At 38.7% G+C, this 26905-nt stretch overlaps 1 protein-coding gene across 3 annotated transcripts in view; it reads right to left on the reverse strand.

Moving 5' to 3' along the window:
• The window catches only part of LOC114930527 (uncharacterized), a 186659-nt gene extending 160490 nt beyond the window's left edge, over window positions 1-26169 (reverse strand). The window contains exons 1-2 of one of the 3 annotated variants that reach the window (XM_085484641.1): window positions 26153-26169; window positions 23732-24342 (exon numbers count right to left, since the gene is read on the reverse strand). The gene's annotated coding sequence lies outside the window, so the exon portion shown is untranslated. Of the gene's footprint in view, window positions 1-23731; window positions 24675-26152 lie in introns of those variants that run through there. The other 2 variants (XM_029302310.2, XM_029302309.2) reach the window with 2 other exon arrangements.
• Window positions 26170-26905: the final 736 nt, after the last annotated feature.

The raw sequence follows: 26905 nt of genomic DNA on the forward strand, positions 1-26905 counted from the left end.
TAAAGGTCTGAAACAAAATTGTATTATAAAACAAACTTGTCGTGTTCTTTCGTCGTTGTTATACGAACAAAATAATTCGCTGTCACGTAAATATATCCACGTAAGATACACTGTGTATACATAAGCGAGATGCACGCATCGATGAATTCGCGCAATGCACTAAAAGGTTGTTGCCAACGATATGAGATGCGAAAAGGAGAAACCTTTACAGAGGAAGAAGAAACGAAGAAGTCTAGGTGCTTCGAGTCGAGGGAGAAAGAAGCCCCGCTTCTCTCGGCCTTTCTCCACCTCGATTGCATTTAAGTGAATTCGCACGTCGTATCGCTGCAATCGCTCGATAGAAAAGCGATTTCTTATCGGGAAAAATGCGCGATCGATCAAACGCGAGTGTATAAGTCACACGTGACAATCGCGCGCGCGGATAAGTTTTATTAGAAACAGATCGAAGATCGTACAACACACATAAATCATCCGTGTGCATCGAGGTCACGATTAAAGTGCTCTGCAATACACAGGCACACGCGTGAATGCACGTAAATACATGTGTATCCGGTACTGTGACTCCCGTGTTCGTTATCTCGCCGGAATTTTAATGAAACAAAGAAGATTCATTGATCGACGAATCAATGAATCGGAAAGCTTAAAACTCTCCAGTCGACTTTGAAACAATTTGCGAAAGGTAAGAGAAAAGTTATACAAGTTTCTTTATATTTGTGTGTTTACTATTTCTGCGCTGTAATTTCTCAGTTTTTACTCCGAGATATCTCCGAGATATCGATAATGTATCTGTTTTGTTAAAGAAATCTGCCACGTAAAATACACGCTCTACGTATTAATATCGTGACCTATTGACGTAAATTGACACGAATTCAATAGAATTCACGATGAAGGAAACCGAGCGTGCCCGCGGCAAATGTGTGACGCAGACAATCTACGTCATCGCAGATGACCGACTACACTTTGCAGATCGATCGGCTTGATGCAGCATGTTCTTATATTCGTGGCCTTATGTAGGTCTATATCGTAAAACATCTCGAGTTTGCATATTCGCAATAACAAACTACACGCAGAAGTGACATAACGTTGAAGTATAAATATAGAAATAAAAACAATAAAAATAAAAACTTGTCAGACAGCACGTTTATCGAATAGAGTTGAAGTGCGGTTGTAATATACGAGAACTTTTTAAAAACTCTAATTGCCCATTGCATTTCAAAGTATCTAACTTTTCTCCCAAAAATACAATCCTTACAAATTTTTTAGTTATACATATATCATTACTGTACGAGGTCCATTTTTCAAGCATATTTTCCTTCGTAAAAGTTGGAAAGGAAAAATTAAAAGTTATTAGTGACATATCCGTGTCGGCTAATAAATATCGCGCAATAATTGACATAGACGATAATACGTAATGGATGCGCGATTTTTATCGGGCGTTCAAAGCGGAGACACGCTTTTTATACAAGCGCTAGAAACGCGAAGAAGACTGGCAAGTGTCGCACGCGCGAACGAAGGCACTTTAATTTGTTAATGCACGTCTTCATTGGGTATTTCCTGGTCCGGAGAATTCCGTGATTCAATTTAATTAGGGCACTATGGAGAGAGAGAGAGAGAGAGAGAGAAGGATCGTTATCTCAGTCGTCTCGTCAGGCGCCGAGACAACGTCGAGGCATCTCGCTTTCTCTTTCTCTTTCTCTCTTTCTTTGCTTTCGACGCTTTTTTCTTCCCTCGAAAGAATCTTCTCCGATAATTCTTCGCGTTAACGACTACCAGCTATAATGGCTCTTAACCCGCGGAGTGCTTGTCGCGTTACGAAACACCGGAATATATCAAATGCAATAAAGATGTGAAAAAAATTTCATTTAATTTGATTTTTTCTCAATCATAAATTTTTTATTATTTTCATTTACATTCAGTAGAATACTTTTCCTTTAGGTAATAGAAATTTGATTATTAATCATTTCGTTGCAAATGACATTTATCAAGAATGTGTCTATCGAGCGTCGAGACAATCTGCAATAAAAGCGAATAAAATTTTTAACAAATAATTGATTGAGACGTTTAATTTGCGATATTATTTCAGGTTGATAAAAATAACAAATCTGAATAATATTTCGTACTTGTAATAAATTTCTATCTTGTTTGTTGATTCAAAAAAAGTAATTATTGCGGCAACTCAATAGAAGATTACTTCAAACAATATTACCAAAATCAATAAGATAGTATCAAGTTCATATCTTAATACAATAAGAAACCCATTATTTCGACAATCTAAAGAAGACAAAGTGATTATTAACCGAACGAAACTTTGAAAATAAGTAGAAATGTAATAAAGGAATATTATTAAAAAATAAAAAATAGATATAACAATAACAATGTAGCTTTAAAGTTTATCAAAAATTTGTCTTTGCATATTCACTGTCACAGTCAATTGTCAGAATTAATGCGTGTATAACTGCTTCTATTACATTTTCCTATAGGTACATCAGAATATTATCTCTTAATCAAATTTATTCGCGTGAAAAAAAAGTAAATAAAAATGAGATTCGCGCGCGTGAATGTGGACCTATGTCGCGCTAAATTCTATATCTATCGTTAACACCGCGCATCTCGTTCGCGACGGTCGATTACCGTCCTTTGCCCCACACCATCGCGAGAACAATTACTCCAATCGTCGCGCCGAACTGACGATCGCCGCCAACAAACAGCTTTTTTCCTTCTCGCGACGCTTAAAAAGTCGCGCGACCCATTATATATTCCGCGATAAATAATTGACCGCGTAATTGCCAGTGGAAACGGGCGATGTGTCACGTACGATCGCCGTTATCGCGACATAAATTATGCTAGTAAACGATACACGTCCGATAATTGGGTGAAACGCAAATAAATTAAAAGGTTCGATCGCGCGAGCCGGAGAGAGAGAGAGAGGGATTGAGAGGAGCCTCGTGGATCCTGACCGCGTTTAAACCATCGATTCGCCCGTGGGGACAAGGCTAACGACGAGTTAACGGCTTCCTCGCACCGACATCCGTCGCTTATTTTTAGTCACGCCGCGCTGTCGATCGCGGTCGAAAAATTGATCCAAGATAAACCCTTCTTCTCCGCATCTTCTCGTGATTGCTACTTCGCACAATTTAATTCTAATGAACATCTACACAGAGAATTTTTTTTTTGAGAGTTTATACCCTGAAAATCATGGTAATCGTGAAATATACGGCTAATAATTCTTCATTTCTTATATTTATATATTTTTTTCTTCCTAATTATATTTTGTACGCGAAGAAAATTTACTCTGAAAATCATTGGTAATCATGAAACAATACGATATAAGTATTAGAAGGATTTTATGAGTTTCTCTAATTAAATATTTACCACAATAAAAAATATTAACATCTACAATAAGAAATAAAATATGTTCGATTAATTTTACTATGTACATATTAATATTTTTTATTATGATAAATAAACTCATAAAATTCTTGCATTCCATATTGTCTCATGATTAAGAGATTTTAAGAGAAAATTCTCTCCATGTACAAAATATAATTAGGAAGAAAATATATATAAATATAAAAAATTAAAAATTATTACGCGAATTTTAACGTATAACAGAGTTGAACAGCATGTTTCGCATACGGTATAAGCACAGTATTGCAAAAAAAATCCTGTTAATGACAGAATACACTCGCGTGTTGCACGAGGGTGTTCTCATGTTATACTAGGTTCTCTATAAATGCGTTATGGAAAGCGCGGTGCCCGTGACATATTATATCTCGTATTATCATCGCGTTTATAACATATCTCTCTCCTTCCTCTTTCTTCTGTCTCACCGGCAATTACCGCATTCTTGAATAAATTTTCCAAGGAGATGAACAAACATCAATCTTTCGATATGCGAGCCGCGCGCGATAATTTTCCTTTCGTCGAGGAGATCGCGATATTTACGCGCTTGAATATGACAACGATCGCTGATGTGTAAGGGCATAAGGCTATTAGCTTCAATGGCTGCACACAGGCAGATTTTATAACGAGTTGTCTGCAAACAGTGCATGATTTATAAAGCAGTCGAGGATTTATCGAGGAGGTCTCTTCGTTTCGTAATGCAGATTAGCTTTATAGATTTCTGACGTTCTTTATGGCACTATAATCTTAAGGTATTCAAAATAGATCCCCCCGAAGTTTGTGTACATATGCACGCCGGTTTTAAATTATTATTTATCTTTCATTAAATGATTATTATATATACATATATATTAGTCAATCACTATAGCTCTTCTATAATAATTACCTAACCTGTTTATAAATAACTCAAACTGTTATTTAATTTTTCCGTCACTAAATTTATTATTATACTATCCTTAATTATTTTTCTAACTTGCTAATTAAACGTTAAACCACCTGTCTCTCGTGTGTCCGGTTTGTCCCGGTGTAAAGTGCGTCCTTGCTTTCTAATTGTCGTGTAATTACTGTGCGCGGACATAGAGAGCCTCGCCATCGTCTATATTTGTCGCTTGTTTGAGCGACCACTCTCTCAACTATTTGTCCTATACGAAGAGTCATTCTTCCAATATCGGACCATCATGAGTAATGCTGCAAATATATCTATTCAAAATATAACTTTCCCTTTTTTATCTTGTGATAAAATTCTATTGTTTGGTAAAAATAATATGAGAATGGAAAAAAAAGATAATTTGCATTAGTCATCCAATTCTTGATTGACATTATTAATCTTAATCCTTAAATCTTTAAAATTTTTTTTAAGTTTTATACATGAAAATAATGGATTCGCTTTCACTATATTTATTTGATTGGTCGTTTCGAATACTAAATGCAGTTTTGCGCATTCGCCGAAAATACATGTACAATACGTCGCGAAAAAAAAACGTGCGTGCAATGTGATATACGCGATAATAATTTCATTCTATGGCGTATCGGATTCGCATTTTATCCCCGATCTGTAAACACGCTGCAAAGATAAGTGGCAGCAGATAAGTGGTTACAGGTGGTCTCTTCATTTTCTGCCTTCTCTCTGTTTCTCCCATTCTCTTTCTTCCGCTTACGATTCCCGCTACTACGCCATTCGCCTCATTATGGCTTTCCTTTATGACGCCTCGCTATCGGTAAACAGTAGGCGCGTCAGAACTATTACGTGACAGCAACCGCGTCATTGCGATACGTAAACGTAACGGTAGCACGATGTACCGGGAACGAAAACCTGTTAACCCTAACTTAAAGTAGTATATATCCCCTAAGCTTCTAAACAAAAATAGCTCGAACTCATAAAATGAAAAATATATTAATATAAAAATAAATAGACTATTTTATTTATAATAATATATTAGAAAAGTATAATTTATATACACTCTCTTTTACGACTTATATCCTTTTATATAGAATTATATCCTTTTATAGAAAATACTTGACTAATTTTTATGCAAACTTAATGAAGTCAAGAACAAAGATTCTTTCCCGATATATCTTCAACAGATAACTAGTTTGATAATGCGTTATATTCCTGTAATACATTAAAACATTCTTGAAAAAGAACCATCGAAGATCTAACAATGAAGAAAGTATTTCGTTCTTTGAAGGGACTTGTTTTTGTTTACCGATTTCCCTTGTCTTCCTATTGTAGTTATATGCGACGTTGTGTTTGCTCTGTAATCTGACCCTCTATCTCGGCAATCAATACACGAGTGATTCCGATAAGATTAAGTCGGCGATCTCGTTCGAGATAGGACCGTTGATATTATACCTTTGTAATTGACTCACAAACGACATTCGTAAAGTCTCCTCTCGCGAGCACTCGAACGAGCAATTAAGCTTTCAGTAATAAGAAATATTGAAATTGCAGTATATTATTCTACTCTCTACTCAATAACTTGCAGCGATGCAGCTGAATAATAAAGTTCATATAGACGTAAGTTCGAAGTTACAGTGACAAAATGTAATATATATTCATTTAGGTGATTTTGCAACATTATTATCATTTTTATCTTGTGTTTATCTTTTTATCTATCGTAAACGAAATTTAATCCCTCGAGACTTGCGATCCGTAAATGTATCTCAGTACATCAAAGAGCGAACTAACTAAATATTACGATCGAAAATATATTTTGTCAATGTAATCTGTTTGAAAATTATATTTAGATGAGAAAGATAATCTAATTTTAAATATTTCGCTATACTTCTCAGAATTGACTTTGTCCTCGATCCTAATAATACCTATTGTCTACCAAAATATTTTCGTAACTTTAACCCTCAGTTACCACTCATAAGTTAGAGTAACCCAGAGTCTTCTTTTGTTTATATTTCTGGATCTAATGAAGCTATTTTGAAGTATTTTTTTTCAATCGATACGCCAGACAGTAAGAAAAAAGAATATATCGGTACAAATGTCACCAGATTTCTACGACTCGAGATATTTGAGAAAAAATAAAAAGTGATCTTCGAAAATTTCGAAAAAAATCATTTTTGATATGGGTTAACGTAACCCAGAGAGGTAACTGAGGGTTAAATTAATTATACTAATCGCATTCATTATTTCGAGCGTTTAAGAATCTACACGAAGATTATCATTTACTACGTCAAAAGTTCACCTCGATGCAAGATCACAAAAGTGTAATATAAAAAAAAAGAACTTTCATGTCGACACACCTTACTCCCACAAATTTCTAAACGAGATTTCTCAGGCAGTTTGTCTCCAGTAGTACTCTACGCTCGTTCTCGCGCGCGCGTGCCGTTTGCGACGACGACGGTGCCGGTGACGACGGTATTAGTGACGGTAGTGACAGTGGTGGTGATGGTAGCGCGCTACTTTAGGGTCAACGCATTGCCAAGGTGGCGGCCATGTGGCACGCTCGGGCGCATGGCGGAGCGCCTGCGTGCACTCGGCCCCAGCTCGAGGTGTACATACTCTCCCTTGTTCCGTACATAACACATGCATATATACGCGCACACGAGTGTAGAGGTCGTGCACACGCGTGGGCGTAACGTCTGCTAATCGCGGCGATTCCCAACCACGAGGGAAAACGGGGCCGGAAAGCGCGCTTAGTACTCCGATTGCCACGTCATACGTATATATATATATATATATATATATATATATATACGTATGACGCTTATATTTTCTTAGGAGTTTTGTGGTATTTGACTGCAGATGACAATTTGACTGCAGATGATTAATTCGCGTTCGTATTCGTTGGAGACGGATAATGGAAATTAAGTGGAAAGGAGAGAACTCTTAATCATATCTATGATTCATATATTTTCAAGACCATGTGTCAATAATTTATATATATATATATATAAGTTCTAGAAAAATAATTATAAAATTAATATTAAGGAATGGTTTTTCTTAATGAATATTTCAATCCCAATAAATATTTCTCTCGTCTCATATATCGTAATGTGAATGTGAAAGTGCGAATTATTTATTTGAGAATAAAAATTATGTTACAAAAATAACTCGGGAAAATATAATAAAATGTATCTCTTGATAAAAATATAAAGAGAAATATGTAGAAATAAATAAAAATCTTAGATGTTATTATCCTCAGTATATAAAAAATTATAAAGAGTATAAGATATAAATGTATAAAAATAATAAGCATAACAACTTCTTAATAGAGATCTTATTATCCTCGGTATAAATCCAATATATATAGAAATAGATATAAAATGGAATTAAAATCATAAAAATCTATAAACAAGATAAATCGTTGTCAAAATTAAATCCGATAAAAAATTGTTTCAAAAAATATTGAAGACGCTAATTGCTTTAATAGCGCGCGCGCGCAATATAAGTAAAATAATTTCGTACCGAATTGGCGGAGTTTCTGAAAGAGCAGCGTCGCGTGACAATTAGAAGAACAGTTTATAAGGCGTGCAAACCGTGTTAACCTCATTACCGTGCCCCATAGGCGGTACAACGATTCGTACAGAGGTGTACGAAAGCGGAAGGAAAGGCGGGAAGGCACAGCGAAACTTCCGCGTGAAAGAATTTGAGTCGAGCCGAGCCGGCTGTGTTGAAACTGCATGTTTGCATTTGCATTTACACCGGCTTGTCTAAATCATCGGAGCGGATGGCGGCCGATAAAAGGATCAAAAGACCGGAGGGGCGGGATCGTGTGAAAGGCAAAGCCCTTTTGTTTATAAGCTGGCTAGAGGATCTACGAACGCGGCCCTTTACCGCGACTAATCGATTATTTTTAATCACCGATATTTCTCACTTCCATATTTATCGCCGTTAAAACCGAGTCTCGACTTTCATTCGATCGTCTAATAGAATTTCCTATTTACGTATTGATTAATTATTACATTAATTTGTTGTCATCTTACTCTAATAATCAATTAGGTGCTGATATCGATCAGCTGATAACTTGCAAACTTATTAATCGCTTTTAAAACTTCGTGAAAGAAATTATACAAGATTTCCTTTTTCTGTTCGACATACAATAACATCAAAAATTTAGAAAAAAAGAAACATGAATTCTCATTGGAGAATGATCAGTTATTAAGATTATTTTCTCGCAGACCATAATATAAATTTGTATGGCCCATTAGGAGCTAATAGCGCGCATCTATAATTATTCAATTTATAGTGAGTTTATAAGACACAAAATATTAGTATCTATGAATAAGCATATATAATACGAATATAATGCCTGCTTTCGGGAATACAATAGAAAAAAAAAATGAGAAGCAGAGATAATTTGTAAGACCCACATTCGAACAACTTATCCTTACACCGACCCTTCAATTATCGTCCGCGGTTGCTAACGCGAACCGGGGAAGATTAAAAGCAGGTCGGTGCCGACCTGCTGGGAGACGAAACCGAAAGAACGCGTCGGCACTCTGCGTAGCAGTTGCAGCGTAGGACGCGGGCCGAAAACCGCAGCAGGTCCTTGCTCCAGAAGAGCAGAAGGAGCAAGAAGGAGAGAGAGAGAGAAAGAGAAAGAAAGAGAGAGCACGATCGAAGATCCCTCGACGAGGAGAGGCCCGTCGTGCCTTTGTAGGGAAGGGTGGCGGCGAAAGGCGAGGTAGGGGTCGATCGCAAGGCAAAGGAAGAGAAAAAGAAAGGTGGAAAGAGAGAGAAAGAGAAAAGAGAGAGGACCGTAACTGTGACTATGTCGGGACGGCATGATGGCGGGTGGTATGGGTCGTCACGGCAACCGGAGTCGAGGCTAGCAGAAGCAGACTGCCTCCATAGCGCCTCCGCTCTCTTCTTCCTCTCTCTCTCTTCAACTCCGCGATTCTCCCTCACTCCATCTCACTCTCCCTCGTCTTTCGCCTTTTCCACCGTCTCTCCTGCCGTCGGCCGTTAACCGTTACGCGGCTATCTCCGCCTCTTGTTCCTCAACACGAACTCGGATGTACATCGCGGCTTTTCTTTTTCACCAGAGATCCCTCTCATCCCTTTTTCTACTTGTCTCTACTCTCGCGATCCAACCACACACCATACCCTCTTTCCTGCTCGCGACATTAATAATCGCGCGCGCTTTTGGCCCATCGCTATTTATTGCCCCGCTCTACTATCGATGCGAGAAGCTGGCTTTACGTTAATTTTCTATTATGAGTTTGCAATTTCTCGTGAGTTTAATCAGCAAATTGTTCACGTTTCTCGAGTTAATTATGCGGTGAATGTATAGTGTGTGGTTTGAGGAAGTTCATGTTCTGGGACATGCCCTTAGACACAAACATATATAACGCTTCTCTATCCCGCTTCGTTTGCTTACGTGTATCCTTAGGAATTAGGCTACCTGAGACCGCTTGTAATTTAGAGAATTTAAATGTCCAACGCTCTTTTGTAAAAAAAAAAAAAAAATTCGACGATGAGCAGATGATGTATAGAACGTTGAAACTTTTAAAGCACGATGTTTTATTATACAATGTTGTATCTTTAATAATGCCGTACCGCTTTCTCTCTTTCTGATTATGTCGTCAAAAGGTAGGGAAGATCGATAAACGATCCAATTATTTCTGCTTATTTGGCAGATGAATGGCGAATAATTTTGTGTCTATGTATGTGTGAGAAATGATAATCTTTATATATGTGTTCGCGTCAAGACCAATAGGTACCTGCGATAACGAGAATTCGCGCTTCAGCTGAACTGTCACGTCATATGAGTGACACCTGTATTCCTTTCTCGCATATGGATGACTTATTCGCTTAATTCGTGTATTCTTTTAATCTGCGTTCCTCATTCACACACAAATTATGCAAATTAAATAATATATGCCAAAAATAATATATGCCATGTTCCTCGATCCATTGAAAACAGAAACAAGATACCAAGAAAATGAGATAAGATTTACATTTTTAATCACGTATTATAAATACGCGAGTATCATTTTGTTTAAACACAAAGAACATTCTATATAGGTATACTTGTAAGAGAAAATGTATTTCGATCGATCGAAAATTATCGAAAGTGCGGAATATGCGATATCATTTGAGATAGGGCCTATCTGCGAACACGCGATAAACAATAAATACTAAATGATGATAATGAGAAATATCCGGCTCAAGGCCGCGATACATTCCTAAAGACCGGTCTGACATCATAGATTCGCGACGAGAAAGATCTTTCGATCTCAGTGGGTGGGCCACCCGATGCTTATTTATATGTATGTGTACGTACACACGTAGATGCCCTCTCGAGATCGTTCAATTTCGTGGAAACGCACACGATTTTGCGCGATCGCCGGCAAGGACGATCGATCCTTTTGATCGCCATAGCCGGAAGACAAACCGGGATGGAGCTCTCTCGCGTACGACAAAGCTTTTCCCGGTGTAATCTTCGGCCGCGAGAGAAGAGAAAAAGGAGCATCGAAATATATATCGCATCGTCGGATAAATGGCGCAGGAGGGAGGAAACGTCGCGATCCGATGTCGTTTATCGAAATCTGTAGCTCATAAAGACACGCGAAGTAACGAACAATGAATGGAGATAACGAAGTGTACAATGATAAGAAACGAAAAATGGTGCAAAAAGCGTAAAATATGATCTTAGACTATAGGTCGAGTACATTTTACATTGAAGAATCGCAATTTTCTAATATATAGGTAGAAGATATTATTTAATAAATAACTACGAGATTTATATATTACATTTTTTTAATATTCTTAAACATTCTTTTTTAAATATATATTAAAATTTTTTTTCTTTTTAAATTTATACTTAAAATACGTTGTATAAATTTTGTGAGTTGGCTAAGTCGTATAATTTTAAAATTATAAATTAGACTGCATCAAGATGGAATAAGTATAAGTAATTTAAAATTCTTCGTAAAGTTTTAGTAGATTAAATAACGTTAAAGGGAGAGAGAGAGAGAGAGAAAGTAGACGAAACGCGCGCGACATTTATAATCACCATGATCTCGGATTGCGACCGATAGCGAGGTGAAATACGGGAAGTTAATCGCCTGCCGGGAATAATAAGAGGCAACGACGTTGATTTTCCTCGTTGTTAACTTCTCCGAGATCCCGGCGCGAGCGCTTTTGCACGTCACGTGAACATAATCTCACTATGAACTTCGTAATTTTCCGTATAACGACCGAGCAAACGTTCCGTCGATTGCCGTGAATGACTCGCGCGGTATATTATCGTACATTCTTCGCTAATTTTCCCTCCCGTGAATCGTCAATCGACAGCAGATGCGCGATCGATAATTAATGACAGTAACGCTACGCGAAATAAATCGCCGGAGGCGAGAAGAATCGCGATGCATTCTCGAGAATAGCACTTAAAATATTGCACGCGTGTGCGTGCGTAAGAGATATAGACTCGGCCCCTTAGTATTTTCCTTTCTCTTTCTCTCATTATTTTCTTCGTCGTTCCTCTATCTCTCCTTTCCTCTTTCTCTCTCCCACGCGCTTCTTCCTCTTTCCAACTATATATCTCTGTCCCTATATTCGCTTCAATGGCTCTCTCTTTTCCTCTCCTTTTCCTTCCCCTTATATCCACCAACATACCGCTTTACTGCGAGTCAGCGACTGAAATCCTCTCGACTTTCGTCGGAATATCTCGACGACCTGTGCACTTTAGTCGAATGATTTCGTCCGAAGAAAACAAACACGTGCCGACAGATACTGCATTCTCGCGAGGGTTTTCACTGTTCATTACAAGCACTCAATCAGAATCTCGGCAATAAGATATTTTCAATTAGGAAAAAATATAAATATATATATATAATTACTTTTTTCATTTTAATGGGAGTAACGTTACGTATTGAAGTAAATACTTTTCTAACATAAAAAAAATATTTCAATTAAATAAAATTTAAAAAAATTTTTCGTAAATTGCATTGATGCGTTAAATTTATATCATTTGTATCGTCGCGTGTATCTGATGTACATGAAATTAATACACCAGACACGTGTCGAGATAACACGGCTAAAGAAGTGAGATCGGTGAAATAATCTGCTCGATTACGTGTCAGTTTGCAGACGGAGCTATGCAGAAATCGTGCGACATTGAAAGTGTGGCAATCGCGTGTGGTAAGCGTGCGTGCATGTGACTATACATATATATATATGGTTATAATCAAGCAAGATGTTCGAGTTTGAACTTAAATATCTGCCATAAAAATTCTCTATAAAGATCCTATGTATTAAGAACATAAATTTATAAAGACCATATCGATAGATAATTTGCTACTAATAGTTTCATTAAATCCTTCTCAATTAATCAATCTTCTCAGACGAACTAAAACACGATACCAACGATTTGTAATAAATAGAAGACTTTATTGTAATTTAAGATATACTCTTTTTGATTTGGACTTTTTTCGCAAAATACAAATAACTGAAGAGATAAACGTAGAATAAAGAATATCGTTAATATTCATAAGTATAGACAACAATTTTCCACCAACGATTAATTCACCTAATTCTTACAAAGCGAAATAACACACGGCGTCTTCGCGTGGCAGTTAACGGTGAAACGACGGCTGGTACCTACGAGCGAAACAATCCGTGCTTTTCGCAAAGAAGAATCAAGAGGACGGGATAAAAGAAGCAGATCATGGCTTGTGTATGGCATACAAAGAGAGAACCGAGCGAGGAATAAAGAGTACGAAATAGCAGGAGAAAAGCCACGGCAAGGCATGTGCAGAACAATACAAAAGAAAAAGATAAAGAGAAAGAGTGAGAAGGGGATAAAAAATCGTGCCGTTGTCAAGCAGACTTTTTATACATACAGTTTTTCGAGAGCAAAAAGAAATGATAGTCCTCTAAATTTCTAATTGCATCTAATATATCGCATTTATGACTATGCGCATGCGATAAAACAATTAACACAATATATAAATTCAATTGAAACTTTCGCAAAAGTTAAAGCGTTTGAACGAAAGCAAGATTACATAAGTTCAAATTTCCGAGTGTAATATGTATAACGTAAATTTGTTAATTTAAAACGATAGAAAAATATAGAACATAATTATAAAAGTGAGTTTTACTTGTAATATACTCCGCTTTATTTTTGAAAATATAATATGTCGAATATCTTTTACGGTAGAAAAATATCCTTCGGAAGATTAATCCGGATAAATGTACTCGTTAAAAAATTAATTAAAATCAATGCGCGTGAGAGAGAAAGATTTTATCGCATCATGATATAATTTCTCGTGAAGTTCGAGCGCCGGCTGGCGACAAAAGATATCGCGGGTTGAAACGGAAAATCAGAGAGCGACGAGGGAGGGAAAAAAAGAGTTAATGCAAATGGATACGCCAAAGTTACGACGCTAATTAAAGCGCGGCAACTATACCGTTATATATTACATTACATGAGAAAGCGGCCGAATACCAATAATGTGAAAACGTTGCCGCTAAAAAACGGGACACAATTATCCAAATTATAAATAACGAACGAATCTCGATCGAATTAATAAATCTTCATGCTTAATTAAGATAGGGAATGCTTTTTAATACGATTTAAATTAAAATCGAAAGGTTGTCGCATATATATATATGTATAAAATGTATGAAAGAATCTTGTAGGATTTAACATCGTTATTTAAATGCTATATATAAATCTAATTAATAACAGATACATATAATATTGCAGTGATTAAAGAGTTGTTCTCATACAACAGATTCCCTTAATAAAAATATCAAATCTTTAATATTATTCTCTACGATTTTTAAATAATTAATCTTAGGAATTGTACAAATCTAACGTAGACACACTTTAGTCATGTCTCGACATTCCGTGTTATTCACGCAAAAAACATAACAATTAAAATATAAATCAATAGCGCATGCTAATTTAAAGACTTTTCTTTAAAAAAAAATTTACTCTCGAAAAACCATTAAGCACACAGCAATATAATAGCCCTTAAAGCAATTGCATGTGATTAAAGGAGAAAGGAGAGAGAGTGAGAGGATAAAGAGATTGTGCATTCAGAAGAAAGAGGAGAGAGAGAAGACACGACGGTTCAAAGGATGCGATCGTGTGGCAAGGACTGCTCGTTAAACCGGAAAACAAACTATGAACGGGCGAGGACAACGAGGTTCACGCCTCGAAATACGACGATGCTCTAAGCAAGAAACGCGCGATCGTACATGCCTGTGGGTCTGGTTTACGCATGTGTTGTGTATGTGTACATATCGCATACGTATGTGTGTATGTATGGATGTTTATATTCGAGAAGATATTACTTCGCGAGCGCGTATATATTTACTCGAAATATGTCATTTAGCCCCGTCATCGTTAGCGAGATAAAATTACGGCACGCGTTGCTTACATTACCGCGTCGCTCGAATCTACTTGACAGTATATTTAGCTTTGCATTATCTTTCCGCACGTATAAGTATTTTGTCATCAACTTTAATGTAAACTAAGTATACGACGAAGTACGACAGAATAATTATCATGGAGTGCGAACAATAAAATCTTCGATGCGCTTTGTTACGCTTCGACCATTAAGACACTTTTGTATAAGTGGCGTGTAATTTTCTCAGCACGTGGTCTGCAGATTCTCCTGCAGAGAGTGTTGCCATTATGTGTTTGTCATTATTTTCTATTATGTATTATGTGGTATCCCAAAATTATCGGGTATTCTTTTCTCTATACAAATGAACAAAACGTCACTTCATCTTTCACGTGTCACTGCTCTTTTTCGTGCCCTCACGATCGATCGTTCAATCCTATATCTATCATCACGTTCTTGTTAATCCCTATGTTCTCTACCCTCTTTCAGCTACCTGATGTTACACCTTCGTCCCCTATTTCAGCTGACCTGCGATCGATTCCATGGTGATAAGTAGAAAAGAAGCTTTTTCCTCTTATCTCAAAGTCAAAATGCGCATAAAGCGCAAATAGCGATGACACATAAATGATTAGGATGTAAAAATTCCTGGATCTTTTGATCTTTGTAAAGATACGCGCGGAAGCTAACTGAGATGAAGAAAAAAATCGCCGTCCATGAAACGTTCCTCTTTGTAAAGGACTTGTTCTACGCGTAGACTACATACAAATCCGTGTTACAAAATTCGTAAAGCGGATAAGATGCGGCCGTTTACTTCCGTCGTAGAAGAACGCGTTCGCGTCACCGTGCGACTAGAAATAACTCAAAGCCAAAGGCGTCGCCATGCGTGACCAAGAATAGCCGCATTCATATTCACGATGATGTATGGCAACGATATCGCGCTGTAAGTGTACACGATAACCCTTCTATATGTATAATTACTTTTAAGTATCTTGCGTAACATTGTACTTCACAGCAAATACCGTTCAAATATTTCAGGCTTTATAACGTTCAATTAATTATCCCAAAGAAAAGCTATCATTAAAATATTTCAAATCTTTTAAACACTAAGAAATTATATCTCAAAGCTAAATAAATTATTTCGTAATTATCTCTCTCTTAAAGGAGAAGTCATTTAAAAAATTTTAATGTTAAAAGTTTTGAATAATAAAGTCAAAGTAAATCCAAGTCGTTAGAATTGCAGATTAATTTTTATTAATAAAGAATTTTTATCGCTTTTTCACAAATGTTTATTTCTCTCTCTGGGGAAAAAAAATTGTCCACCACAATTCGAGGACTAATGCGACGCTATATTCTTGCTCGACGCAGGGGCCCTTTTTCGGGATACAACAGCGCGACGGGAGAATTGTCCGGGGTCGTTGGATCCTTTATTACAATGGCAATCCCTACCTACTCTCGCCCTACGACACCGATCTGCCGCCACGACGTAACCTAATGTGAGTAGCACCCTCGCAATCGACCAACACGTAGGATTACGCGCGCGCCGGAAATATCTAAATATCTTGTCTCTATTCCTAACTACCTGCATCTCAGGTCTTCCGATAACGAGAGAACGAGTTCGATAAGAATATCTCGTTTACCGGCGCGTTTGAGAAAACAGTCGCCTTGAGAGGCGCCGTTACTTAGTTTCCAATCTCTTGCGTTCCCTCGAATTAGAATTGTCAGAAAAAAGTGACAAAAGACTATACATTTCAAAATTCATATTTGAAATAATAATAAATATAATATTTCAATATATATACTGAATTTTAGATTGATATATTTGTAATGTTATTTCCTAAAAAATAAAAGTATGTAATGTCGAAAATATTCAACGCAAATGTGTGTGTGTGTGTGAAACCTTTTATATATAAAATATATAAATAATGTATAAATATATAAAATATAGAAAATTAACATGTAGTATAAAATGTATATAAGAACATATTTCTGCAATTATATAGTTAACGTAAAAAAAACTTGAATCATATTTTTTACTTCTCAACCGTCACTTCATCATCTCGTCTTCCGTCCGTTCGCGATAAAACGTTTCACGGAGGGATATTTTAGCATCATCCTCCCCGACGATAGACTACGAATATATCAGGATGGCTCCTAGCCGAGAGCATTGTTCAACGTCAAGCATATAGGGACGTCTCCGGGGAACGAAAAGTGCACACGTGAAATTCGTGCATGTATATATACCGCGACACATGCGCGCGTATCCGCGAGCCGATAAATCTCGTGCTCCGACATCTCTATCTCCAATCGTTCAAAATCCCCGCATCTTATTCCACTATTATCTTGGCATTATTCGTAACTACCATTCCGATCCATATGTTACACTTTCCACGTTGATGCACAAATATCATGCGACGTTTGAGCTTATTACGGGAAATCAAGAACATCTCACAAATAATTATCTCTCTTTTTCATTTAAAAGATTATATTTTATATTATTATTGTTTATATATGTAAACTATTCTCTCTCGCATATGTAATAAAAAGATAAGTTTTAATCGCGAAATAAGAGATTCCAATAATCTACTATAATAAATGTAAATATATTGCACTTTTATACATGACAAATTTTATTAGTTTACAGTTTCATTAACGTGCAATATCGTTGAAATGTTACAATACGCGTTACATCAATATCTGCTCCATTTTGGTGAATATTTATTGTCTAGTGCCAGCTTCACATACACACACATGCGCATATATAGACAAAAGCTGAAAATATCGCGCGCAGTCAATATTTCTGTCATATATCGCATAAATCCGATACTGGAGATTCGCTTAGATACCAGACTACATCTGTATCGAATTAATCGCGCGCTCTGTAAAATATTTTTCATTCCCGCCAGGGAAACATTTTAAAGAATGCTGTCGTGACAAAGCCACAGTATTTTAGGAGCGAATAAAGCGTGTTGGTTTTGCTGCCTGCAAATTGGATCAGATTACATATATATGTATAATATATCCACACAGTAATACGAACTTCTTCGAGCAACTGTGAAATTGAACTAACCACATATCTGCCTTATTATATACGGAAATAAAAGATTAGGGCATGGAGAAGAGAGAATGTGTAATTGAAAAATTATAAAAAAATCTTAGATTATCTTAGATTATGTTTTCTATATAATATTAAGTTTCATTTTTTAGGCATTATACATCTCATGTGTGTAAAGAAGAAAGATTGAATAAAATAAACTTTAGTTGAATTATCTTTACAAATATTTAGCTAGACAAAGAAAAAAAACAAATTATAATACAATATAATTAATATGATTAATATATAAATAAAACATAATTGAACAATTTTTCAGTAACTAATTTTCTCTAACTAATCTAATCGTTTCCTCTTTCTAAATACGATTATGGCAACATATTTTGATAACACAAATAATAACAAATATGCGATAGCATGTTGAGAATTTTAAATTATCGCGATGAACCGATTGAACCGTAATATTAGCGAGTTAACAGATTTGTGCACAACGTACGAAGCGAATTCTTCTGAACCGGATCCGTTCACCAGGAGGTGAATCCGCTCTCCCTTTCCGTCACCCCTCCTACGAGACCTCCGCGAAGCAAGTCGGACTTTTCTTGCCCGACTTTCTCACGTAATAACCGGAAACGAGAAGCGGAGAGAACGAAGCGGATCGCGTCGTAAATCTAGCTTTTAACAGCAACACCATCGACTTTTTTACAGAACTGATTATCCAAGTCGATTTTTTTTCAATATATAGTTACAAACTATATTTTGCTAACAGTAACAAGATAAATTCTTTTAAACTCGCGAATATACATTTCAACATTTTAAATTGTTTTAAAAAATGTCATGCTACAGATTATATATAGATTTCGAAATTTATCTATTGTTTTCGAAAAATTCGATGTAAGATAAGAATAATTTTCTCCAAAAGTATTTACTCCATTTATTATTTCAGAAAAGCTAAAAAGCTAATGTATTTTGACCGTGACAGAATTTGGTGTTAAAGTAGAACATTTTTTTAATATCGAGCACCAAGTTGATGTTTTATATTGCTTCCAAGAGGATTAACTCGGATTCATTTACGCCGAACCGATCTAGTGACCTTCGAAAACCCGACTGTTCAAGGTTATAAAGAAAAGAAGAAGAGAGAAAGAGAAAGAGGGAAAGTAGCGTTTCAATGTTGAAACAGTATCGACACTCTAAAGATTTCGTGCAAAAATATTAAACTGCAGAATCCCGATTTATCTCGTTTTCGGATCAACTTTAATTAGACAAAAAACACCGAATTTTTTTCATAAAAAATTATAAGAAAATTAACAGCAATATCAAAATTATTGTTATACTGAAATTTATTAGAATATTTTCCAATGTCAAAATTAATACTGTCATTCACATTGTTAATAGTCATTATATTTCACGATTACTATCACTATACATCTAATAGACTATTTCAAAATTACATCGATTCACTGGAATTACGTAATATACCTACACATATATAATTTCATCAGTGCACATTCTTTCAAATCATTACATTTTTTTCAATTGTATACGATATCGCATCATGGATTATTGCCCTATTGCAAGAACGACCAATCGATCAATCGCGCGTAAACGGTCGACGACTTTCCCTCGCTCAAAGTCACACGCGCGAGTTTATCTAGGTCGAGTTTTATCCCCCGTTCCTTCTCTCCGGCGTATCTCATTAACGTAACCTAACGGACCAGCAGCGGAGCGCCACGGAAATCCCGAACCGGAGAAATTTCGGTACCGTATGTTCATCAACCAAGTCCACGAAATTGCGGTCAAAAGCGGTCTGACCCATAAAACTTACCGGGACGATATCAATGAATCCGAAAGTCACCAGACCGGAAATACCGCATGCTCAATAAACATAATATTTTATATATCTTATTTCTCTATATCCTCCACGTTATTTCAAAGAAAAATAAATTTGAAATGTCCAACATTTAATTAACGTATTATACGTATCAATTTTTATTCGCATTTTTTTTATAAAATTATAAAATTTCAATTTTAATGCTCCACCTAATTTTTAATGTCCGAGAGACAGCGCAAAAAAAAAGCGGTCTCTTTTCGGTGTTAAATGGAGCTTTCTGATAGCAACGAGTCCGAAGAGAACGCGCGACCGAAAAACTGGATGTCGGCCAATGGACGCGGACGCGTTCGCCGATGGATCGTGAAAGAATGTGCGTGCAACAGCGAGGAGAAATCGCGCACGTGTGGCTGCTTTCACGCGCGAAGCGACTGCGGAACTTCAAGTATCGCCGCTGCGACCGCGGCCGGTCCAGGGATAGTACATTCCAGAAAGACGATGATAATAATAACGACACATGAGATGGAGTAATGTCTCGCGCTATAAATATAGAATATACACGTATACTTATATGCGCGAAAGTTAACGCTAACGATATATATATATAATATATATACGATAACGATGACGTTCGCGCGAAGTTTCCTTCCTTCAATTTTTTATCAGGCCGACTGATATAAGTATTTGATAAGCTATGAGAGGTGTGCTTCGCCTTTGTCGCGATGAAAGTGCGTTTTTTTCAAAAGATATAGATATAATTCTCGGGATGATAATAATTCTGACAGAGCGAGGAAAAAAGTTTCGCTGAACAACTCCGGCAAAAGTTCTAAAGATGTCGACGTGGCGGGACAGGCGGCGAGCAATAAAAACGGCCTTTGAAAAGGGAGAAATAATTCTGCCGTCGAAAAGTTGGCTATTCGCTTCGTTTAGCGTAGCTGCTTTGCATAAATTACTTGATAGTAATCGAATTATACTCGGGCTTACGCTAAGCAGTCACTGAATTTACTAAAGTGATGGCACACAAAATATATATGTTACCGGGGGGGAGCAAGTTTACTATATAGTATTATTTCACTGTATTCGACCGTTATTATTTAATTTTCAAAGCAAACGAGAACTGTTTTTCGCTAATTGAATATTCATCTTGTTATTGCATATGCCGTATGTGACTTATTTACCGTATTACATGCGGTATGTTTCTCTCATTTGCGGTTGTTATTAAAGCAATAACTGTGATTTAATGAGCGTGATTATTCATATATTCCTTTGCGTACCAATTGTTTTATATGTATACACACGTTAATGATTTTAACTGCAATTACCACCATTTGTAACACAATAAAATAATATATTTCATTTAACATAAGCGGACATAATGCAGTATAAAATATCACCGGGAGAAAGAAATTACACTTTGTTACGTATAAAATCATCATCAAAATTGCATCGCACAAACGTGTATATGTACACGCGCGTTTTCCTTCAATTATAAACGGCAAAATGTAAACGCTTTGCAAGCGTTTTAATTTCTCCTTTATAAAAATTATATAAAGTCAGATCTCTCGCTGTGCCAATAACCATCGACCACGTGGTGACTTTCTATCGTATCATAATAATAAAGAAATTACACGATTCGCGATAAACACGCCTATACGAGCAAAGCGAATCGACAAAGCGACAAACGTATATACATATATATGTCCTATAGTATAATAATATGTATATCGCGAGAATTGCGGCGATCGACGCAACGTGGACGTCGAGTTTGTTTGCAAACATTGGTAAAGCGGGATCGCGAGAGGAGAATTTACGGCGAGATCGTCTCTCGGATGTGTTCGACCGATGACGATGGCTGCCAAGAGAGACAGAGAGAGAGAGAGAGAGAGAACTATACGCCGGTACTCGAAGCCAATTCAATTTGCCGACGACTCGGCTCTGCTTAGCGGTAATTATTTCCGGGGTCTCGGTAAACGTGTTTCGCGCTTACTCCTCTCTCTCTCTCTCTCTCTTTCACTCACCCAACCCTCTCCTGCTGAAAGGACGGCGAATACGCGCTCGTTTGCGATCGATCGCGACACACACAGATTCGCACGCACACACACATACACATGACGATGACGTTCGCGATCGCCCGTTCGAGGACGAGATCGATCGCTGGCTGGTGCCGTGCCAGAAATAATATCGTTCACAGCGAAGAGAATGCGAACTATACCGTGACGAAGCGACATCGAAGTCCCGGCCTCGAATCGCTTTCTCCTCGGACGCGTCTAAAATATTCCCATCCATGATACACATACCACGTTCTCGAAGAGATTACGTGTCCTCCGTTTTCCCTAGGAGTAAGATTACGCGCCGCTCTTGACTCGACCGAACTCCGCATCCGTCGCGATTTGCCGTTTTCTCGATGGTGCTTCTCTATGGTATATAGTCGTGAATAATTCAGGAAAAAGAGAGGGAGAGAAAGGAAGAGAGAAAGGATATATAGTCATGCGGACCACATTTCAAAACTTATAATTATATTCTCATTCAGAACTATAACGCGCAAATATAAGTATTTATGATTCCGCTAATTTCTTCCTCAATTCGAAAAACCTGAGTTTTATTTATGCTGTTTCCTGTTCCGTTTAAAACGAAATTAATTAAACCCATGGTCGATGCATGATTATCCGCGATACATTTCTGCGAATGTATTTTGCGTACGGAATGTGCTCGTATACATTATTGCAGACAGAAAATTATTTCGTAATGGAGAACGAAAAAAAATTAATACTTTTACAATTAGTCCCTCCCTACAAACTATTTAAAAAGCTACATCGCAGTTCCTGACGATTCGTATTAGCTGTCACGATAGTTTCCCCGAAGTTGAATCGCTTTGCGTGATATAAGGTAATAAACGTTCGAAAAAATCTTGATCGCGAGTCTCATTCTTTGGCTATTCCTAACAGGTGTTTCTTGTTTCGAGCATTAAAATGCGCGCACAAATTTGATTAGACAATCGATTTGCAACCGATCAGCTCGATCGCGCCGCCGACTTTATATTTGCAATCTCACTGTTATCGTCATCGACGTATGACACTTTTATGGCACGAAACTGTCAACGATTCGCACATATATATGTATATATTCATTAAAAATATGATCGATAAAAATCTTAATAAAATGTATCTCTCTGTATTAAAAAAGAAAAAAAATCATCGCAATTGAAAGCAGGAACCACATATATTATAGTATTTCGCGTTTCATCGTCGTACGATCATACAGTATAATGTAAAACAGAAAAAAAGGTACACGTGCACACGACGCAAAGTCATTGCAAGAATTTTGTAGACTCGTTATAAAATGTTCTTATTTATATATGAAAGAGAGCGGTTTTTCCCCAAGTAAAATTACCGTGATGGTGAAACGAGCACGTCGCCGTGTAACTCGCGCAACTTTATCGCAAAGTGATTCGTGTCTTAACGAGACGTAATTTCGCGTAAAGCGCCGCTAAAGAGCTCGAGCGAGAGAGAGAGAGAAAGAGAGAGATACGCCGCGCACTCGGCAATGTTTACACGACCGTCGCCGGACTTTTTATTTCGTTCGGAATCGTGCATCGCGTCGCGTCGCGTCTCGCCGGGAGCACGCGAAGGTTAAAAAAGCGTAAAGTCTCCCGTTCGTTTCGTAAACAAAGAAGCACGGCGTCTCTATTCTTTTTTTCTTTCTTCCGTTGGGTTCGCGATTAGATCTCCCTCGTCTCTTATCGGCCCGATTTCCAACGCTTGTCAATTTCTCGCGAAGCAAAAAAAAAAAATACGTTAAAGTTATCACCGACGAGTGATCGCACCAACTTTCACGATAATATTTCTCGAACTTCGAAGTGAATTTTGCTCCGCAGACGCCAGACGAATTTTGGCAGATAAACGCGTGATCTTGATCTCCCTCGCCTCCGCGAAATTATAGCGGTTTTAATGCACGAGCGGAGATACATTTCCGCACCGTAAACACGCTCGCGGAGTGTCGCGAAGACTACAAATAACAAGATGGCAGCCGATCGAGAGCGATAAGCGCGACATATACAGTCACGCGTTTTCGGGATCTCGCATCGATCTTCGCGAGGAAGGAACACGCGAATGGGGAACACGCATATGCGAGCACTTACTCACCGAAATCTCGATCTCTCGATCCTGCGACGGGAACGAGGTGTCTGGGCCGCAACAGTATATCCCAATATGATAATACGAGTATATCCAATAATCCACACACACAGAGACACACACCAAGAGAAAGCGAGAGCGAGTAAAAACTGTCGTGACACTGATATGAAACTCTGACACTGGGTGAACTCGCGTAGGCGAAATATTACGCACTTGACATATACCGTGCCTTCTCCCTTTAACCGCGAATCACTGATTTCCGACAAGCACGAAAAGAGGCGCACACTTCGCGTTTATTATCGGAGCCGAGATATATATTCGCGGAGCGAAGCGAGCGAAGAGAGACGGGGCAACACAGAGAGCACTTTCCCGCGACGCGCACCACTAATAATACATCACTACGTCAACGGTAATGCCCCGGCACGGCCATCATTGGGCAGTGCCGCGTCGCCGTTGCTTGTCCATGCGTGCATGCGTGACCACCGCGTATCCAAGAAGCGCGCACCGGGAAAGGTGTATATATACGAGAGAGAGACGGTGTGGTATGCGACGTACCACCGCGATGACGAAAGCAACAACGGCGGCCGCCAACGATCGGATCGCGCGGACGAAACCTCTCTCTAAAAAGCACAAGAAAAGCACGTTGTGTATATATATATATATGTATATATATATACATATATATATATAGAGACGGATAAATAAACTCCGAGAGAGATAGGAATAATAGATAAGGATTTAATCTCTCCGCACACTGTGTTCGCGCGTTCTGCGTTACTCCACACTCCACCGCCTGATATCGGCGATGTACGTAGGGTCGCGGGAGGACGAAGCGATCGAAGAGGAGGATCGCGAGAACGAACCGTAACGCGCGCGAGCTGGAGCAAGACTGAGAACCGACGGCGACGCACGGAACCAGCCGATCGCCGCCGCGCCGATCCGACGAGACACGAGGACGCACGAGAGGGAGGCTAGTAATGCCGATGATCGAAGAGCCTCCCTCCCCCCTCCCTCTCCTTACCCCCACTTCCCCCACTGATACCAGCGCGCCGGAACGCCAGAGCAGCTCGACGACGGATAGATTACACGCGGCGCACGCGCGAGCGAAGGAACGAACGAGCGAGCGAGCGAGCACGCTCGATTCTTCTGACAAACGCGATTTCATTACGTAAAACAAGTGTGCGTCGTGCGAACCTCGCGCGCGTTCTCCTCGATTCGTTCGCCAATGAAAAACGACGACGCCGCTTTTGTCAATTTTGCAGTCCGTCGTCGACGCGATTTCGACATTTTATTATTTTCGCGGGAACACAGTGTACTTCACACACACACACACATTGAAAAAGGATGTATACAAATTTGCTGAACCGAAATTATTGTTCGTTCATTTTAAAGTGTCAGGTGCTGGTATTAATTTGGAGCAAACCGGCAAACTGTATTTTTCTTTCCGTACGACGGAAATGACCTTGGCGAGAATTATCGATGATTCAGACGCAACGGAACGCGTTGTTGCTTCACGTCAGGTGGATGCGGGTTTTCTTAGTCCAGTGGTTGCCATTAATGAACCGCGTCGAAAGAAATCTACAATCATCGATAATTCATCGCGATAACACGCGTACACGTCGGTCGAAATCTCGATCGATATGGACGACAATAAGATAAAAAAAAGTATTTTTTATTTTGGGCTTAATATTTAATCAGGGAAACTCTAATAAAATTCTTCCATTTTGTTTCACGATTAGCATGATTTTCCGCGTGAATTCTCTCTCTCTCTCTGTGTATATAAATGAAGGCTGAAGAACAATAACGCGACATTTGGAGAAGACGCGTTTCTGCTCTTCGAAAAACGAGCCGAGTCACGTCGACGACGCTAATCTCTCGGCAAAGTACGCGCCGAGTCAGCCGCGCGCGCCTCTTATCGCGCGTGACGTTCGCTTTCGCGCGAGTCGAGGATGCACCGCGTGTGTACTTGGCACGTTCCGCGCTCCACGTATCTATGTAAATCGAGAGAAATTTATGGATACATCTTGATAACGTATTTATTGGATAAAGATCTCATCACACTTTTCTTTCTCCCGTCGATACCCTATCACTCACACACACACACACACACACACGCTCATATATACGTCCGAGAGATTCTTCTGTCGTTTCACCTTTCGATCGAAAGTACACTTGACATCCGTAAAAAAAAAAAAAAAAAAAAAAAAAAAAAAAAAACGGAGCACCGAGGACGCGCCTTGTTCAGGAAAAACCGCGGCTTCCCTTTGGGCGGAACTCGGTGTCGTTGATATAGGAAAGAGAGAGTGAGTGAGTGAGCGAGTGAGAGAGACAACACACAGAGATGGCGGACGGACCGCGGAGGGAGGGAGAGAACGTGAGAGAAATAGAGAGAGAGAGAACACGCAGGGTGACAGAACCGTGATTACGAACCGACTGCGACGGAGATCCGACACAAACTGAGCGCCTCCGAGCTGCTGATTGTGGCCGAGACTCTTGCCGATAGCGCACTCTCTCTCTCCCTTCAGCACTCGCGCAACCCCTACGCTAGTGCTCGACCTCTCTTACGTCCATCCCCGCTCGCGAATCTTCCCTCCCCTCTTCCTCCTTTTCTCTCCCTCCACTCGCCGCACAGTCACAAGAAAGTTTTCGGCGTGCTGGTAAGTTATCGGTATTTGCTCATTACCGCGCTAAATCTGCTCGCGACCTCGCCGTAACGAGAGAGAACGGCCGGATCGAATCGTACCGAAAGTAACGCGGCGAGAAATTTCGATTTTCGCATCCCTCTTCTCTGCGAGGATCGCGTACGGATGCGTCGTTATTTGCGAGTGTGTACAGCTATGTATTTACGCGTTTATAAAAAGAGAACACGCGCGCACGGGCTAAATAATAAGTTCCGCGCGCGAGTTTGGTATTTTAGAAAAAGAAAGACCCCGAAGAATAACAGGTATTTCTTCCCTCCGTCCCATCCCCCTTCACCCCCGTTCGGGATATATACGGCGATCTATATAAGCGCGATTACGGGGTAGACGCGAATACGCCCGACTATTTCATCCGAAATTTTCGGCCGGTCTAAATATTCAGCATGTATAAGTATCTTGTTGCTTCGGGTATTTAAATGTCGGGGGAGAGGAAATGGAGGGGATGGAATCGAATTTGCCGCCCTGATCTTATACCTATGCGTCT

The sequence above is a fragment of the Nylanderia fulva genome, unplaced genomic scaffold, assembly GCF_048542155.1.
Source record: "Nylanderia fulva isolate GAGA-0341 unplaced genomic scaffold, ASM4854215v1 Scaffold30, whole genome shotgun sequence".
In the NCBI taxonomy this organism is placed as follows: domain Eukaryota; kingdom Metazoa; phylum Arthropoda; class Insecta; order Hymenoptera; family Formicidae; genus Nylanderia; species Nylanderia fulva.